Raw genomic sequence first — 19,179 nt, forward strand, 5'->3', positions numbered from 1 at the left:
AATATTAATGAGCGTGGTATTGTTTAACTAGGTGGATTACCGTTAGGGGTCATTGACCTGTTATATGGATAGTATAGTTACATGTGTTTAGGATCACAAGTAGTTATACTTGTTTATTATATGTTTGAATATTAATTTTTGGCGGGAAAGTGTAAGCGTCGCGTGTATAAAAATCAACAAGTGGTTAAACTCTTTAGGTTTATTAATGTACACTTATGTTTGACATGATTTTGGCGGGGAAACGGGTATAGTTTGTACTCTATAGGTCTATTACATGTTTGTACCTTTATAATTAACCGTTAGAGGTAATTGACCGGTTAGCTATATGGTTGAACTCTTAAAGTTTTGGCGCGAATTTAACATGTGTTTCGGTTAGAAAAGCGCGGGAAATTGTAAGCGTCGATTAACAAGTTAAGGTTTATTAGGAATGGTACGTTTTAACCAATCTGTATGAAAATGGTTTATATGATACAACTAACGTGTTTATTAAGAAAGAGACAAAAATAAATATAAACAGTTTATTTAAATTAAAATTTTAAGGGCGCCACCTAAAATTACATAAATTAGTTACTAATATAATAAAACATGTTGAATATATTACCCCCTTCCACGATGATTTTGATCCCCGGCGCTAGAAAATATTCATATTATAATTTCATACGTATTGAAATATATTTAACGAATTACCTTTCCTCAAGTCCAGTACTCGCATTTCCGCCGACAATGACGGGTTGATCAAAATCTCCCGATATGGAATTGTGGGAGAGTTCGAGGGCGTTGGGGAGTTCCCTGGTGTTGGTGGGTCAGAAGGCGTGGAGGGTGGTGGCAGCGTGTCGGGTCCTATTGTTAGAAATTTTATAAAAGTATAATAAAAAATAGAAAATAATTACTTAGAACTGGTCCTAGGTCCGCGTTTTCTCCTATAATTTAATAATTATCAACTACTTGTTACAGTATATTATCAAAAGTACATTACTTCCGCGTCCTCTCCCCTTCACTACTTTAATAAATTCTGCCGTAGTATTGGAGGCCCTAAAATTTGATTTTTTTTGAAAAGGTTCGTATTAAGACGTTTTACAACTTACATTGTAGTTCAGGAACGAAATGTGATAAAACATGAAAAAATCTCGCCTTTTATACCCGGTAATCTTAACCCAAATATTTGATTTACTATTTCTATAGCTCGAGGTTAGGTTCGTGTATGGAATTTTTCTCGAGAAAACATTGATATATTTAAAAAAACGTTGCGTTAATAGAGTACGTAAAAATTGTTACAAAACCATTAGAAAATGGAGTTTCCTAACAATTTACCACATGTTGTATAAAAAACCGTTACGAAAAATTACGAGTACCTAAAACCGTTATGAAAATTAGCATGTGTTATAGAAGTTCCTAAGCGTCCCGCTAGAGGATTTTTGTTTACTACGAAAAATTACGCATGTATTAATAAAAGCGTTAGATAAATTAGCATGTGTTATAGAAGTTCCTAAGCGTCCCGCTAGGGGGTTTTGCGACTATAAATAGAGGGACGCGCTTTATTTGCATTTATTTCACAACTTGCATTCGACTTGAAGAAATTGTAAGTACATTTTAAAATTTGGGGAATTACCTTTTTTAAATGACCGTTTATTGTTAGGAAATTATTCTGGCATGATGGATTTTGACCGCAAAGTAATAGTTTATTAATTCAGTCTATTTTTTAAACCATTTAATTTAGTTTAATTTTTAGAACCAATCCGAAACACCCCCCTGCCGCCAGGTCAATAAGGTCCGTCGTCGATTAGATTTCGGAAATAAAGTAAATATTAAGAAAACTCGTTTCGATGTAGACATCCCGAAGAATCAACCTGATATCATAGATTTAACATGCCACGAGGTACTCGATCGCCCTTCCAAACAATCGCCATTCAAACCAGTTGATGCGCCACCCAAAAGCACCCTATCCAAGCCAGGCCCATCTCAACCAGGTCCATCTCAAGCCGGTCCATCTCAAGCCGATCCATCTAAGCCAGTAGACGACGGCTGGACGGATATAGTCGTAGAGTTTTCCCGCCATAAACATTTCGGGATAAAAATTGCAAGTTTAAAAAATAACTTGTATTTAGACGTAAGACGTTACGTCAAAAATAGCGATCGGCCAACCGCGACGAAAGACGGCGTTTGCGTCAAACTAGATTCGGCGTATGAGTTAAAAGAGTATCTAGAACAGATAGTTTATGAAGAAGGTGATTTTCAACTAAGAAACGAGAAGGTTGAAATTCTAGCGGGAGTAGTAGGAAACTATCTCTTAACACTTTTTTCCAAGATGGCCGCCAAGATGGCCGCCAAAACACCCCCCAAAATATTTTCAAAAACAAACATTTTTGTCCTTGAAAAAATTGAAAAAAATATTTTAATTTTCAATCTCAAATTTCACCTTGAAGATGATCTTTGACCTCGACGCCTGACACCTGTACACAACCACTAAGCCTCGGTCTATACTCCCAACACGTTTGGTCACGATCTGACAAGGTCGGCCCGAGATATCGGCGGTAATATGTGACCCCACCAAATACTGATGTTAATTTACTTTTGGTGTCATTTTTTTCGTTTTTTCGTTTTTTAGTGGTTTAAAATGCTAATTAGTTATTTGCGAGATGGGGAAACCTTCGCTTTATATCCTTGGCAACTTTTGGCCACACCCAATCACGTGATATCCAACTTACCCCTGTTGAAAATTAAACTTTATTTACTTTTTGGAAATAAATAAATAAACAATCAATACATAGTTTGCATCCCTACGTCATCAATGACGCAGTTCCAAGTATAGATATAAGAACCAAGAATAAATATTTAATTTGAGCTAGAATGAACGATTCTATGCCGCCATTTTGCCGGTGTAGATTTCTTAGTAAAACGGGAGGGTTAACAGTTTCAATCGTCTGTTTGCGGATTTTAATTATTTTCAAATGATTAAGAAATTAGTTTCACGTTAAAAATTGTTCGAGTAGTTCAATTACCAAGGGAGAGCGAAAATTGTTTATTTCATTCGATAGCGAAGGTAATTGTAAAAAGGATGACCGCAAAGGCCTAACTTTGATAAGCTTTTTCAACTTCTTTTCGTAGATATTTCTGTCGTAATTTGATATTTTATTTAAATAACCCGGCCTTAGAATCTTATCTGACTTTGTTTAGGGCCCATTTAAAATTTTAAAGCATAAATCTAATTAGTTTTGTCGCTTTGACGAGATTACCAACAAAATGGCTACCTATTTAGTAGGAACGCGCGAAATGGTTTGAATTTTTGATCGCCCTCCCAATTTCCTTGGAGACCATAGGACCCTCCCTTCGGTGCAAACTATGTATACACATTTTAAAACAAATTACAATGGGGCTGGTCAATATCCGCCCGAGATATAGCCCCTTATGTATAACCCCGGTCGAAATAAAATACAATTTAACTTACCCTGTCGAAATAAAATACATATTTTAAAACACAACAAATTGCAATAGGCCTGATTGGTCAATATCCGACCAATAACTTATGTTTTACCCCTGTTGAAATGAAACTTTATTTACTTTTGGAGATAAATAAATAATACAATAACGACATAATAAACAATCAATACATATTTTAAAAACACAACAAATTACAATGAATAAAAGCGGTATTTATTTAAGTAATTGTTTGTTTTTTTTAAATAGTAGTCTTATTCACTTTCAATTATTTAAACATTTTGCAATTTTTATTAAACTATTAGTTATTTAAATAAATATTGAAATATAGCCGAGCTTATTTTATTCATGGAAAAAAATTAATCGACTGCCGAACACTAACTTTTGCAACTCGAAAGACTATAATTTTACACAAATGGATGGCTGGTTAATTTTTAATAGTAAAATAATATATTCTAAAGTTGGAAAAACATTTTAAATTACATAATCAATAAGAATTCCAAAACCATTTATTTAAAATAAATAAAAAATAATTAACCTTTTTAAATTAAAAATAGCAACATTGTAGATAGAATTTTCTCTGACTATACACAGTAAACGAACGGGTATTTATTGGCGGCTAAATTAAAACAAAATTAAGTTTATTAATTTGAATTATTTTCAAAATTAAACATTACTTACTTTGATTTATAAGTTTATTTTTCTGCTGAACAGCGTTATCAGAAGCACGCTCTATGAAATTATGCCGCATTGTGAACTATAAAAAATATCTATATATCTTTAAATTCATAAATTAAAAAATTACCTCTAGGATAGAACAGGTTCAATTGCATTAGCCTTGTAAAACTGATTTGATACCCACCCTTAATTATCGTCACGTGTAAACGTTATCAACTACAGTTACAGCCTTGTAAAACTAGTTTGGATTTTTCATCAATTGACTAATTATATCAATTAAACGCAAAAATGTTTATTAACATCTGGTATTATTGATCCTACTCTATTTTTTCCCAACTTTTGCATCTCCGCGCCAGATTGAATTAATCAATAAAATTATAAACGCAGAACATGTTTCGCCAGGAGACATTCCACAGAGCCCCGTTATAAAGAGAAAAAAAAACTGGTTGCTCTAACAAACGTTGTATATATTTAATGTGAATTAAAAAACGGTTTTTTTTTTCAAAAAATTATATTTTATTTTGTATTGCTCTGTTGTTTATGTAACTTTTCTCTATATAATACAAGAAATATTTATAAAAAAAGATTTATTTCATTTTATACACAGTGTTTTTCTTAGATTGAGGATAAATACATACCGAACTATATTCGGATTCTATACAATCTGTATCTCTCGAACGTCTTCTATTTCCTCTTACACCACATATTATACAAATTAAATGTTGAGGAAAGATTAATAATGCATCCGATAGAATTCTCATTGATAAACAATTGCCTTGTCTAAAAACAACAGGTTGGTAGTAAAATCGACATTGTTTATTCCAACAATAATACAGGAGTCCACCATATGTTTCTAACGACTCAGTATATCCAAAACAATAAGGACAACAAATAAAACCATCTTTTTGTACTTTAACAGAACCTCTTTCTAACAAATTTTTGCAAGAAGTCTCGTCCACTGTATAAAATGAAGAAATAATTAAAAAATATAATTAAAGAATACTTTTATCTCCAAAATTGAAGAAAAACTGTATTTCTTAATATTCAACTCTCTCGTTTACACGGCGAATATATTTCTAATGATTAAAGGTATAATTCAAGTTTTTATACAAATTATGTATGTGTAGATATTAGTATTATCATAAATTAAAAACCCCGAAGATTTCAGGTTATATAAAAATAAGTCAAGGTAAAATCTTTTTTCATAATATAGTATATTTAAAATCACCTTTAGAAATAATTAATCAAATAATTATGTTTCAAAAATAATTAATCAAATAATTATGTTTCAAAAATAATTAATCAAATAATTATGTTTCAAAAATAATTAATCAAATAATTATGTTTCAAAAATAATTAATCAAATAATTATGTTTCAAAAATAATTAATCAAATAATTATGTTTCAAAAATAATTTATATTTTGTAATTATTTTCAACCTTATTAAACGATAATTATAATACAAATTTATCGTAAATACATGTACTTTTTATATATTACAAAGGGTGTTCGTATCGTTGGAATGTGCTTTCCCCCATCAATACACAAACCTGCTAACCTTGAGGAATTTAATATTTTTCAAAATATAAGTTATTTGTTGAGTTGTATAATATCACTGTAAAAACCTAATTGCGAGTAAATTTTTTTGTTATATCACAGTTGAAATGGGAAAACGCAAGATGTCTCAAAAATCGCCCTCTTTAAAAGTTAAAAAAATGAAGTTATTTATGGGGAAACCAGAATTTAAATGCGATTCACTCGTTGATAATTCGTGTTATTTTGACATGACATGTCGAAAACACGCGTTTAAAAGTATGGAGGGATTTACCTTTAAGGAAAAATGTTGGATTTGCAAAGATTTATTTCTAGACAGGAGAATTTTTAAGCAACATTTAATGAACCATTTAACATGTAGTTTTTCGAATAAAACACTCACTAATAAAAGAGTGTGTGATTGTTTAAATTCAAAACACCAGAAATACACACTCGAAGATGAACTATTAGACGATCAAATTATTGATTATTTGAACGAGTTTAACGTAAAAAATCAAGAATGGTACGATGATTTAGTAATCGACGGTAAGATTCAACCTTCGAACTCAAATGTTGAACCAACTAGTAAAGAAGAAAGTATAGATTCGAATATTCTTAACATGGCTGAAGAAACGTTGAATTCTTTAATGGAGTCTAACCCTGTACTTACAAACGATTTGAAAATGCCGAGCGATAATCAGCTGGAAACACTTATTTATTTTGAAAAATATTGTAAAAATAATCAAATTTTAATCCCCAACAATGCGGAAACTTCTATTAAAGTATTGCAAAATCTTGAAAAAACTTGTAAAATGATTTAAACATGTAAATAAATCTTTTTTCTATAAAATCCACTGTTATTATTTTCCTACGTAAGATTTCTTTCAAACAAAATTCAATAACAATTTACTTTTGAAGATACAATTTTTTATAATATTTAATAATATTTATTTTGCCAAAGACAAAATTTGTAGGCGACCACAGAAAGTCTATATGTAACGAATACCATCCTAGTACAAACCACTTAATTAGATTAAAATAAATAAAATTTTACTCGAATAAAATCATTTTTTGCGAAGAATTACAAAATAAATTATACAATTTAAAAAGATTTAAAAAAATAATTCAATTCCAAAAATCTGTACAAAATAAACCATCCAATAAAGATATTATTAGGAATATGAAAAAAATAATGGTTGTAAAAAACTAGAAATATTATAACGATATAATTAAAAATATTTATAATTACATTATTTCGTAGAAGTTTTTCTTCTTAACTAAAAAATGAGGTAATATATCTATTCACTTATAACTGTTTTAACCAAAAATATCTTGCTATTAACTAATTGAAGATAAATTCTCAAGTTTTTATTTATTTTGTTAGATAAATATAAATATATAAATTAGTAAAGAATTTAAATTAGAATGCTGAGAGATGAAAATATTGATCTAATTTGTGTCAAGGTGCAGTTTTTTAATACTGTCACATATTTAAAAAACATTTCTAGAAATGATTAATCAAATAACTATGTCTCAAAAATAATTAATTATAATTATAAATAATAGGTGTAACCTTCTAACTTAATATCAAACGTAAATTATAATACATCATTCTCGTAAATACATATCCTTTAAACATATTAAAAGACTGAATTCAAATTTAAAACAAAAATGAACTATACTTATTTTTTAAATTATAAAACTAACCTTGGATATATTATACATTAAGTATAGTTAAATGTTAATTATCTTTTTTAGATATGCGTATTCTTTTCTATAAAAATAGGGCGTTGTCAGATAAAAAAAAATACGGTTAATAGTATTACACATACAGTCACATTCTGTATAAAAAGGTGACATTTTCCATAGTAGGAAAGCACACTGACTGACAAATTTGTTTCGTTCCGGGGACGTAGTTCAAATAAGACAAGTGTTTGAACATTTTTCTTACATAAAAGTGAACTAGATTTAAATGGAAATAAAATTTGTAAAAATATCAAAGAATGCTTTCGATCCAGTTCGCGCAACCAAATTTTCAGCAGGCTTAGATTTAAAATCTGCATATGATTATATATTGGTTTCTGGAAACAGGATGTTAATAGAAACAGATTTAAAAATTTTACTTCCCGAAAACACCTATGGTCGTATTGGTAATTTTTTTTATAATGTTGTAAAAATTTAAGAAATCAGTTCTTAATTTACCATGTTTAAAAAGCTCCTCGCTGTGGTTTGGCCCTTCATTACGGAATTGATGTTTTAGCCGGAGTTATTGACATAGACTATACTGGACCAATTGGTATTGTTTTAATCAATCATGGGAAAGTTGATTATAAAATTTTAAGAGGTTATAAAATAGCGCAATTGATTTGTGAGAGAATATTTTATCCATCAGTAGTAGAGTGTGAAGTATGTTTAACCAAGACTTTACCTAAAGTTTTGACATAATATACTATTTCTTGTTATTAAACAGAAATTTAAAGAAACGGAAAGAGGATGTCATGGGTTCGGTTCAACCAACTAACACAACTTAATGTGTATAATTTAATTTATGTAAAATAATTAAATAAATATTTAACCAACAGTTAAAAAATGTTTTATTTAATTTTTATATAAACAAATATTGGTATATATGATTATATATAGAATTTGTTAAGATAGAGTTAATATAATTTTATTACAAGAAAACAACAATGTATAAATACAATTCCGATTAAAAAATTAAATGGGTATATATGACCAATTCTTTCTAAATCAGAGCATCCCTACTATGATTGTTTGATGAATATAATTATTGATAAAATAAGTCTCTCCAAGTTTAGTAATAAAAACTCAATAACGCATAATTTTTATTAACAATTGATAGCACCAACCTCAAACTAAATTTATATTGCCACACAAAATTATTTAAAAGCTTTAAAAATTATAAATGTGAAGCATGAAATATTTCACTGAGTTTGGAAAAAACTGGGATCAGTTTGAATTTTCTGAAATAAGTTGACAACAAAGATAAATCTAAGCGTAAATTAAACTTAAAATCAGGTAAATGAATATTGTAAGGTACCAGAGTTTACGTACGTCTTATTATCTGGAATTTTTAGGCATCTTAACTACTATAAGCGTATTAAAACTTAATTTCATATATTTGCCCGCATGAAAAATTTGCATTCGTGAACTTTTACTCTTCGTGTATTGAATAAACGTAACAAATTAAGAATAAATCGTTCTTATCGTATCTTAGTCTGTTTATTGTATTTGTACGTTTTCTGGTTCAATAGGCTGCAATAAGTTATGAAGATGACATATGTAGTTATTTATCTCCCGTCTTTTAATGTAAACAACCTATATTATGTGTAAACTATGAAATACATTTATAATTACATTTATTATTGCCACTATTATAATTTCTAGAAGGCTGTATTTTTTAATTTGAATGGTTTCTTTATTAAACAAACAGTCAATGGTTTTTATTGTCGCTTGCTTATGCTTCATTTTAATTATATTTATAATTAATTTAATTGGGTACAAATATTAAATAATGGAAAATTTCGTTACAAAAATGTATGTATATTGCATTTTTAATACATACAACCATCTATTATTATTTTACATTTTAGCGTATACGTCACAAGATTGATTTAAAGACTTAGTTATTGGCAACAGCAAATATAATATATATAACTTAGATTAGTCAAATTATCATTTTCACAAGCTAGTTGGTATTTTATAACGACAAAACGATCGTTAGGTTTCATGGAAAACGAAATAATGGGCGGGAATAATAGAACTGGCACGTGCTTTCGATAATGATGTTAGTGTGATGATTAAAAAAATAATTTTATTTAAAACCGGCACTCTATGAACAAATACCAAAAATTTTGATTTTTATGGATTTTTGCCTATTTCATTACTTTTGACACATAACAGAATAAAATCTGTTGACGACAGTCGAAAAAAATGAGTGCTGAACAAAATAAGGAATTGTGTAAGGAGAATGAATTGTTGTCACTACAGCATACAATTATAGAATTGAAAAAACAGAAACGAAAACTTCAAGCGGAATATATAGCAGAGAGAATACTCCTTGAAAGTTTGTTACCTTTCATACGAAAGGAACCTATCTAACGAATATTTGCAAAGGATTTCGGAAGAAAAAAGATTATCGAGTTAAGATGAATTATCCACCTGGGGCTTTTTTCGCCCTTTCTACGGTTTAATTGTTGAAAGACGGAAAGATTGTGATGTACCATTAATAGTTCGCGGTAATCAGATTCATTTGTGTCCATTTATTCTTACCAAATTGGAAATGTAAAATAATATCACAAAAAAAGTTTAAAAAAAATTTTATTTATAATTTTTATTTCAAGGTAACCTGTTTAAAATCGGGTTGTTAATGTAGTTTATATTACGTGGTCTGTTAGAAAAAACAAACCACATCGCTTTCTATACAAACTAGTTTCGCTTTGATTTTTGTTGGCGAATAATGACTTATAAAGAAAATAAGGAACCGTTTAAGGACTATGAACTGATTAAACATTTAAATAAAGAATTGAAAAATCTAAATCGAAGACTTGAAATGGATTTAATTGCACAAAGAATGAGATATTTTCAAAAAGAGCATAATTCTCACGAAATGCTTTTGGAAGGAGAACCAAAAACTGGGTTCTTAAAGGCGATAGACGATTTAGTGGTTTTTATTGATAGCGTGTTAAATTTTATTAACGATAGTTCCTTTGTGTCAACAAAAAATGTTGTAAAATATTAATAAAAGTTTTAAATTTTAAATCAGAGTTTTTCTTTTAGAGTGTGACAGCTAGAAGGATGTAAGATAATTTAAAAACAAATTATAACCATTTTTTACAAACATATTTAATTTCAGGTTCAGAGTTGAAAATTATTTTATAACATTGTATTATTCATTTTTGAGTTTTATGTTATGCAAAAAAAGTTCTATTATCAATTTTATTAAAATAAGCAAGACATTGGCGGTATAAGTTAGTCTTTTTGATGTAAACTAGATTAATTGTTAAAGAACTAAAACCCAAAAATTAACATATCAACCTCACAGACTGTAAAACGTAGCAGACAGTAAAAGCGAGTCTTAAAATGTATTATAAATCAAACAAATTAACGATGTTTCGTGTAATTGATTTCTTACTATTTTCTACGATCACTTAAATGTATCGGCTGCATTTTTTAAATTTTAATTAATTTACTTTTGTATTGTCTTTAAAAGTTATATTTTAATAGTTATATTTATAATATGTTGTATGGATGAATACAGGAGTATTTTAAATCGCTATTTGACTTGGCCATCTATCGCACATTTAAAACCGTTTTTACTTGGTAGCGTTATAAATTTACATAATACTATTACATACTAAACAATCAGATAAAACAACCCTCATCAAGGCGGAGTTTCCCCAACTGTCTTAGCCGGCGGGCTATTTTAGCGTGAGGGAAAACGTTACGCGCACCAACTCCAGGGTATACCGGGAGAAAAAGCCTTACGATAAGGAAGAACGGTGAGAAACGCTCTCTATTAAAACATTCCTGCACGTTTTATTCGATCTAGCTAGAACTAAATTTACTGTGTTTTATAGCCGTTACGTTGAATTTCTAATTAACTCGGCAAAAATTGTGTATTTTTAAAATAACTTATATTGTTTTAAAATTGTTTTTTTTTTGTTGTTGTAGTATCTTTAAAATTTAGGTCGGACAGTCGACTAGTTGTAACAGTATCAATTTTTCGGAAAGAGCCGATACATTTAAGCGATCATACAAAATAGTAAGAAATCAATTTCATTACACGAAACATCGTTAATTTGTTTGATTTATAACAGCGAAAAGCACTCTGTGATTTCGTAGAAATCTACGCTGCCTTTCGTATTTCACAGGATTATCAAGTGGAAGAAGATTTTTTGGATCAATTTATAGGTTATTGCCCATTTGACGTAAGGGAATTAATGGATCATTGTTTAAATGACGTACAATATTTAAAAAGTGTTTTCAGCTTGTAAATAAATAATGTATTATCTGTTATCACATTTAAATAAATATTTATTAAAACAAAATTTCATAAATTTACTACTTAACAAATTTTATATTTTCGCAATAGTTTCAAGCTTTATAAAACAGTCGTACACGAATTGAGCACACTGTCACGAAAATCATTTCAAACTACCAATTTTGCATAGTTTTTAGTCATTTACACCGTTCTCGAGGAAAACAAGTTAGACGAATTATAATGTCGCACAAAATTAACAATCTCGATTTTTTAAATGTATTTTTGTCTGTAAAAAAGTACAAACCTCTTTGCCTCAGCCAAAATGTTTAGTAAATATGAAATAAGCCAGCTTGATAAGGTTTAAAAAAAATTTATTCAAAGTAATTTCAAAAGTTTACAAACTTCTAAATAATTTCAATTTTTCATTATGTTGATAGCGTTGTGTAAAAAATTCGTTCAATTTTTCCTTGGATGTTAACCCTGTAGAAATTGGATTCGGGTGCTTTCAGTAATATCATCCGATGGAGTAACTTTTCAATAAATCTTTGCACATAAGGATTGAAATTATTTGTATAATTCTATATTTGATTGTCAGTTTTGCCGTTTATATAATTTACCAATTTCCTTGATGTTTGACGTTTTGTGACCTATCAAAACACTTGCTTGTAACTTGTATGGTGGTTCGTAAGGTTTATATATTCCACACACATTTTTTTAAAGTTTGAAACATTGGTTTTTTAACTTTGAAACATTTTTACTGATTTAATTTTAGGAGTTTTTCGGTAGTTAACTTTTCTTTTAGACACAATTATAAGTATTGAAAACATGTTCAAAAATAAGTCTTTCAAACTCATACTTCCTTTTTTTATTATTCAACGTAATATTTTTAGTCTAAATTACAAACAATTTAATATTTATTTTATCTTTTGTTTTAATTTAAATGTTCACTAAATAATATTTTTTATAGTACTCGATCGACCGATATTTTGCCAAAAAATTAATTATAAAATGCTACAAAATGGTTTAGATTTCTTTCGATCTAGACTGTTAATTAAATTATTAATTAAACAATAGACCAAAACCTTCTCGCTTAAGCTAGAATAGGGTTTTTGATTTGAACGATACTCGCACGGTATATTACCACAGTTCTGCTTTAAAACAAATTTACATCTCGGGTAATATTTTGCATGTTCTTCGACAGGAATATCGTTCTTTTTCCAGCATAGCAGCTTTCCATTGCAGGAGAAACATTTCACACAGTCTTTGAAATCTGTGTAGTAAAAACCGGCTTGTGCCAAATCTCTTACGTCTATGTGATCGATCGGGAAATTTTTAAACGATTGTATTCGTACCAATTCAGATCGCATTGGGCTTAAATTCCAAGGATTGTTCGTTATGCGTAGCACGGGAACATTTTCTGTAGATTCATCCTGAACAAATTTGCAATTCGGATACCGCTGTATATGAATTAGTGAAGGATGATCACCCTTGCTACAACTGCCAACTCGTTTACATTTAAAAAGGGTTGCCTTAAAATTTGAGTTGAAACTCTTTACCTTTTACTTTCAAAATGCATTTTTTACGTATTTTACTGACTGTCAGTCATCGGAAAAGATTCGTTGATAAATGCTGGATGATTATAAAAATCAAGAAAAAGTTGCTGTAGTCACATGATGGTTAAATGTGACTGGCGTCTTCTAGCGGTATTTCCCAAAACTAAAGTTTTACAAAGATTTGTAATATTATAGGGCTGTTTAAATCAGCTACCTGTTTTTGAGCTAGTTCTCAATTATGCCATTTGTTTTCAAAACACCTGCCACCAATACCTCATGTTCCGATAAAATCCGTAGTTATTCTTCAATAATTCGGTCTATTTGTTCGTTGCAAGCACTTATCTATTTACAAAAACATTACATAAATTTACCCAATATTTATTTTAATTAGATAATAAATGTATCGATATTATTCCCATTAATAATAATAATCACCTAAGTTAATACCTAATTCAAGCATTCAAAGTTTTAAATAACACTAAACATCGCGATAACGACATTAATTCTTATAAGATTTAATCATACGGTTACTGCATAATACATCAACACATGATTTTCTAGAAAATATACTAATATTTTCGTTTAAGTGTAAATCTTCTTGTCCTATAATAATCAGACAATTTGTATTTTAAAGCCGAACTAATAAATAAACAGGTACTGTGTAGGAAACTGAATTACAATGCAAAAAATTAACCACTTAATAAATTTGTTTTATTATGTGTGTATATATTAATTAGTAAATAAATTTGTTTTTTATTATGTCTGTATATATTAATCACTAAAAAACTAAAAGCAATATTTTTATGTAACATTTTAATTACTTTTTTGCTATTTTTGAGAAACACTTTTAAAATCAACAACCACTGCTACGGTTTCTTCAAATTAAGTTCTGAATATATTGAACTCCATTATCTGTGTCGCCAATTCTAAGGTTTGTACATCTATAACTATCGCCAAAAAATAATGATAATCTAATCAATAACAGATGGCAAACTACAAAATGTGTTTTAATAATTGTGCATCAGCGGCTCATCATTCTTCCAAAGCTTCTTAAGTTTTTTTTTTTGCAAATTTCAATTTATAAACAATTTCCGCGAATTGACGGTTTATAAACTTAGTTTTTTAAAATTTTAATTACAAATTTATTTAAATACACTACTGGTTGTTTTTACTCTGTAAATAATTAATTTTTATGTTGTTTTTCTATCATAGGGAATCTTAAGTAGTTATACAAAGGAAAAAAAAACGGGTTAATACAATGTAAAAAAGGTTGGTTGACACATTTCATTCGTACTATATTTGAATATCATTTAGCGAATCTGTTAATTAGAATAAACATTTGTTATTATGACAATCGAGACAAATTGCTGCATTTAAGGGCAATCACCTTGAAATTTTCCGTCGTACTTGGAAGATGTTACTTTACCTACATAATTTACACGTTCAACCTCCCAAAAATATAAAATATAAAACCAAACTCTCATGTTTCTCCTTTCTTATATTATATTTTTTTAAATTAGATAATTGCTTTTTTATTATTTGATGCGTATTATGTTTAAAATAAAGTTGGGTAAAAAATAAAGCTAAAAAATAAAGTTTTGAATTGAGTTTACTCAAATAATTTAAATTAACCATAAGGTAAACACTGATCAAAATGATACCTTGTTGTATGTCACTTCTAGATTTAATAGTAAACATAATTAAAAAAAATAACGTATAACAAACCTGCACTTTAAACTCTATCAATACAGATGGAGTTGTCCCGTTATTTACATAGTATTATAGAACCCACTTGTTAAATCCAGAACCCCTCGGGATATCTATTCATTATAAAAAGGGATACATATTGTGAAAGAAAAATACGTTACAGACTCCGCTCTATTAATCTCCTGTCAAACATTCCTTCACGTTTTAAGGAAAATCATATTTGTGTGGTCGGTACAACGAAGAACAATATAATTAGCTCCATTATGAAAAGGGATAAAAGCTAAACCCTAAACAAATTTAAAAACATTTAAAAACTTACAAATAGTTCGTACCAATAATATTCAATTAACAATAATTTGGTTGTCATTTGGGTTCTGATTTATTAAGAGATAAGCGACTAGAGATTTTTGGAAAAAATATCTTCACGGAAATTGTATGTATAGTTAAAAATTTAAACGTGGTTAGGTTGAATATCCGTTTTTTTCCCCGAATGATTTACATTCTATTTTTTAAGTTCTGAATAAATTTTAAATTAGAAAATTCTTAGATTTTTAATTGGATTGTTAAAGCAAGTATAAATCTATACGTATTATAAATATTGGAATATAAAAATTTCTACTATAATTAACGCACGGTATTTTAGATACAAGTATATAGTTATATCTTTATATATTTTTAAAAACTGAGTAAATTTATTTTGAAAACAACTTTTTTGTATTCAAAGAGGAATAGGTAATTACGAGAATATTGTATTAAAATTAAGGATGTATAGAAACTCCTCGAAACAATATAAAATACAAAATTATAAACTGTTTTTATTGACATTTTTTAACCTTTTATTAAATAAATTTAAAAACAATTAAGATTAATTATATTTATATACGCTGTTTACATTAAAAGACGGGAGATAAATAAACATTATACTATGATTTAAGATATATATTCACTCTAATTTTAACAGAAGGTGTAACTGCAAATGTTTTACACAAACATAATAAAAATTAAAACATTTTATTCTAAAATATATCCGAGACAATATGAAATCAAGTCAAATATTTCATGTTATGTTAACGTAATTCTGATAAATGCAATAAAACATTAATCGGGTAAAAGATGAATCCATAATTAATTCTAGTGGTAAAGTTATGTAAAAATGTTATTAAATACAATACGGTTCAAATATCTTAAACCCCAATATGTCATCTTCAAAACTTGTTGTAGCCTATTGAACCGGAAAATGTACAAATACAATAAACAAACTAAGATAAGATAAGAACTTATATTCTTAATTTGTTACGTTTATTCAATACACGAAGAGTAAAAGTTCACGAATGCAAATTTTTCATGCGGGAAAATATATGAAATTAAGTTTTAATATGCATATAGTACTTAAGACACCTAATATTTCCATTTATAAGGCGTACGTAAAGTCTGGTACCTTACAATATTCATTTATCTGATTTTAAGTTTAATTTACCCTTAAATTTCTTTTTTTGTCAATTTATTTGCAGGCTTTACATGGAATTTCAGACCATTCAAACTGATCTTTTATTAATCTCGTATTTGCTCTATTATTATCCTACCACCGACTGTAGAAATTTTCGAACCACCTGTGAGATGTGTATTACAAAGAAACCTACCCTTCTCATTAATCAACTAAAGTCTCTAGATTCTTTACAAGGTTTTATTTACTTTTTATCAATTTTAAATTAATATTTTAACTCTATCAGTATTTTTTTAATTTTATTTTGGCGAAATTCGCTCTGCAATCATAAAAAACTGAAAATTTAAATTTTAATAACAAACAGATGAAATCAGAAGAGCATTGTGAATTTAACATAATTAATAATGAAACGTTAATAACGTTTTAAAATTCAAAAAATAATCGATTTAAATATCCTCTTTTAAAGAACATGCTTCTGCAATTAATATTTATATTTTGAATTCCACAGTTAATGTAAAATTAAAAAACGTGTACTTAACAGTTGAATTGTCTTTGTGATTCGAAATACGATAAAGAATCTGCTTTTAAAACTGAAATCCATAAATCAAACGGTTTTATGATACAGGTTGTAGAACATGTCGTATAATTAGTAAATAATAATTTAAGCTAAATTGTTCATAATCTGATACCTTGGATTGAAAACAGAATATAATTAGTGTTCATTAATGTTTAGTTTTATCTTTTTATTAGAATAACAAAATCTAAGACCGTTGCGCCCGTACGTTCGAAAAAGCACACAAGTTCAACAAATTACGTTGCCTGTTTAAACACGTAAATAATTCCCTCTATATAAAAACATATACGATAAAATTAAATTGTTTTATAATTAACATTCGATAGTGTACCAGGTTACACTTATTATTTATTAATATAAGATAAAAGTATTTTTGAGAAAATTCACTTTATTCTAGTGAAATCTTAATAATGATTCTTATATTTTTTTATCTTAATTTATAATAAAAGCTTTTACAGATATTTGATTTAAAAAACTACGCTTACAATATAAAAATACAAAAATGATACGGTTTTTTATTTATTTTTACGTTTTTTAATAATTAAATTTAAAAACATTTTTATATTCAAAACCAAATCCATTCCATTATTAGCAATGATGCTGTTGTTCAAATGTGTAGGGGAATTCAGCATAAAAACCGCTCTTTTAACAACTTAAACACATTACAACAGCATAAAATCAAATAATTTGTTAGTTAATATTTATCATTATATTTATTTAATATACTAATTAACAATTACAAGTTTTAGCCCGAATTTCAAACCTGATACCTAATTTCGTAGTAAAGAAATATCTTCTACGAATTCAGGTAAATATAACTATATTTATTAGTGTCCTTATAATTGGTTTTTTATATTTCTATATTTACAACCTTTAATTTTTTTCATATTACTAATTATCTCTTAATTAAATAGGCTATTTTGTACATATTTTGAGATTGTTTTGTTAATCTTTATTGTTTATATAATTTAATTTGCAATTGTTTAAAAAATAATTTTATTGGTGTAAATTCTTTTATCTTATTTATTGCAATATCCTGGTAACCAATACATTTAGTCTTTTGCGAAAGAAGTATTATTATTATTATTACTATTATTATCAATAGTTGTTAAGTATTATAAACGATTGTATCTTCAAAAAGTAAATTGTCAATAAGCTTTGTTTTTAAAAACATTCATTTTTATTTACAATTTTTTTCAAATTAGAGGATTTATTAATTGATATTTTATTAATATCTAGCGGTTGTTTGTAAAAACCAGTTTTTTCTTCTCACTGGCTCTGTTGAATGTCTCCTGGCGAAACGTGATCTGGGTTTATAATTTTATCGTTTTACCGCGGAGATGTGTTACAATGTATTTGACAAGATAAGGGTAAAATCGATTTTTATGAAGATTTTTGCGTTTGAAAGTGTGACAGTAAATTGTTGAAAAATCCAATCTAGTTTTACAAGGTTGTAATGAGTTGATAAGTTCTACGCATGACGATAATTAGGGTGTGGTTATAAAATCAGTTTTACAAGGCTAATGCAATAGATATTATTCTTATTTTTTCATGTCTTCTATATACTTTTTCTATACTAATATCGTGCTTAAACTATAGTTTTTGATTTTCTTATATGTTTATTTTGGTAATTGTTGAATATATTAACTGAAATTTTATAAGTACATTTTGTACTAGGTTGTTTAAAAATTGAATATAATTGTTTTTATTAATTTATAAAAACTTGTTTAAGAAGGATAGGGATAATTAGTTAACCTTAGTTGTATTAAAAAATTAATAATTATTCCCAAAGACAATATTTTTAAATTTTTAAAATAAAGGTCGGGCTTAAACTGTAAAATCTCAATGTAAAGGATTTTACCAAAAGAAATCTAGAATCAAGATGTCTGGGGAATTACATCTAAAGCCTGTACTTTCTTTACTACGATCTTTAAAATTTCTCTCTTTTCGAGTAGTAAGAATGTATAATCTTTGTAATACTCCGTCAAATTTCGTGGTGGAATCACAAGAATTTAAATCATTTTGAGTCTGAACTTCATGTGTTAGATCAAATTCATCATGTTGGCATTGTACAACATACCGTTCGATCTGTTTTAATTCAGACAGTCTCGAACTGTATACTTCCGAAGCGATTAAGACCAAAACCAGTGTTTTATTCGTGCAACAAAAAGAATTCTTGTGGTAAATATTTATTTAGATATATTCGTTTTTTAATAGGTTAATTTATTTATATTTATAAATTCTAGCCCGA

General features: G+C 27.9%; 1 long non-coding RNA gene across 2 annotated transcripts in view; it reads right to left on the reverse strand.

The window, feature by feature from the left end:
- Positions 1–504: 504 nt before the first annotated feature.
- Positions 505–19,179, reverse strand: part of LOC149957240 (uncharacterized) — a 33,067-nt gene continuing 14,392 nt past the window's right edge. For both annotated transcript variants that reach the window (XR_016478194.1, XR_016478193.1), the window contains 3 exons: positions 688–840; positions 602–631; positions 505–548 (listed from right to left, as the gene is read on the reverse strand). This is a non-coding gene — a long non-coding RNA (uncharacterized LOC149957240). The remainder of the gene's footprint in view (positions 549–601; positions 632–687; positions 841–19,179) is intronic.

This window comes from Leiobunum rupestre, chromosome 2 (assembly GCF_980474605.1).
Source record: "Leiobunum rupestre chromosome 2, qqLeiRupe1.1.hap1, whole genome shotgun sequence".
Lineage (NCBI taxonomy): Eukaryota > Metazoa > Arthropoda > Arachnida > Opiliones > Sclerosomatidae > Leiobunum > Leiobunum rupestre.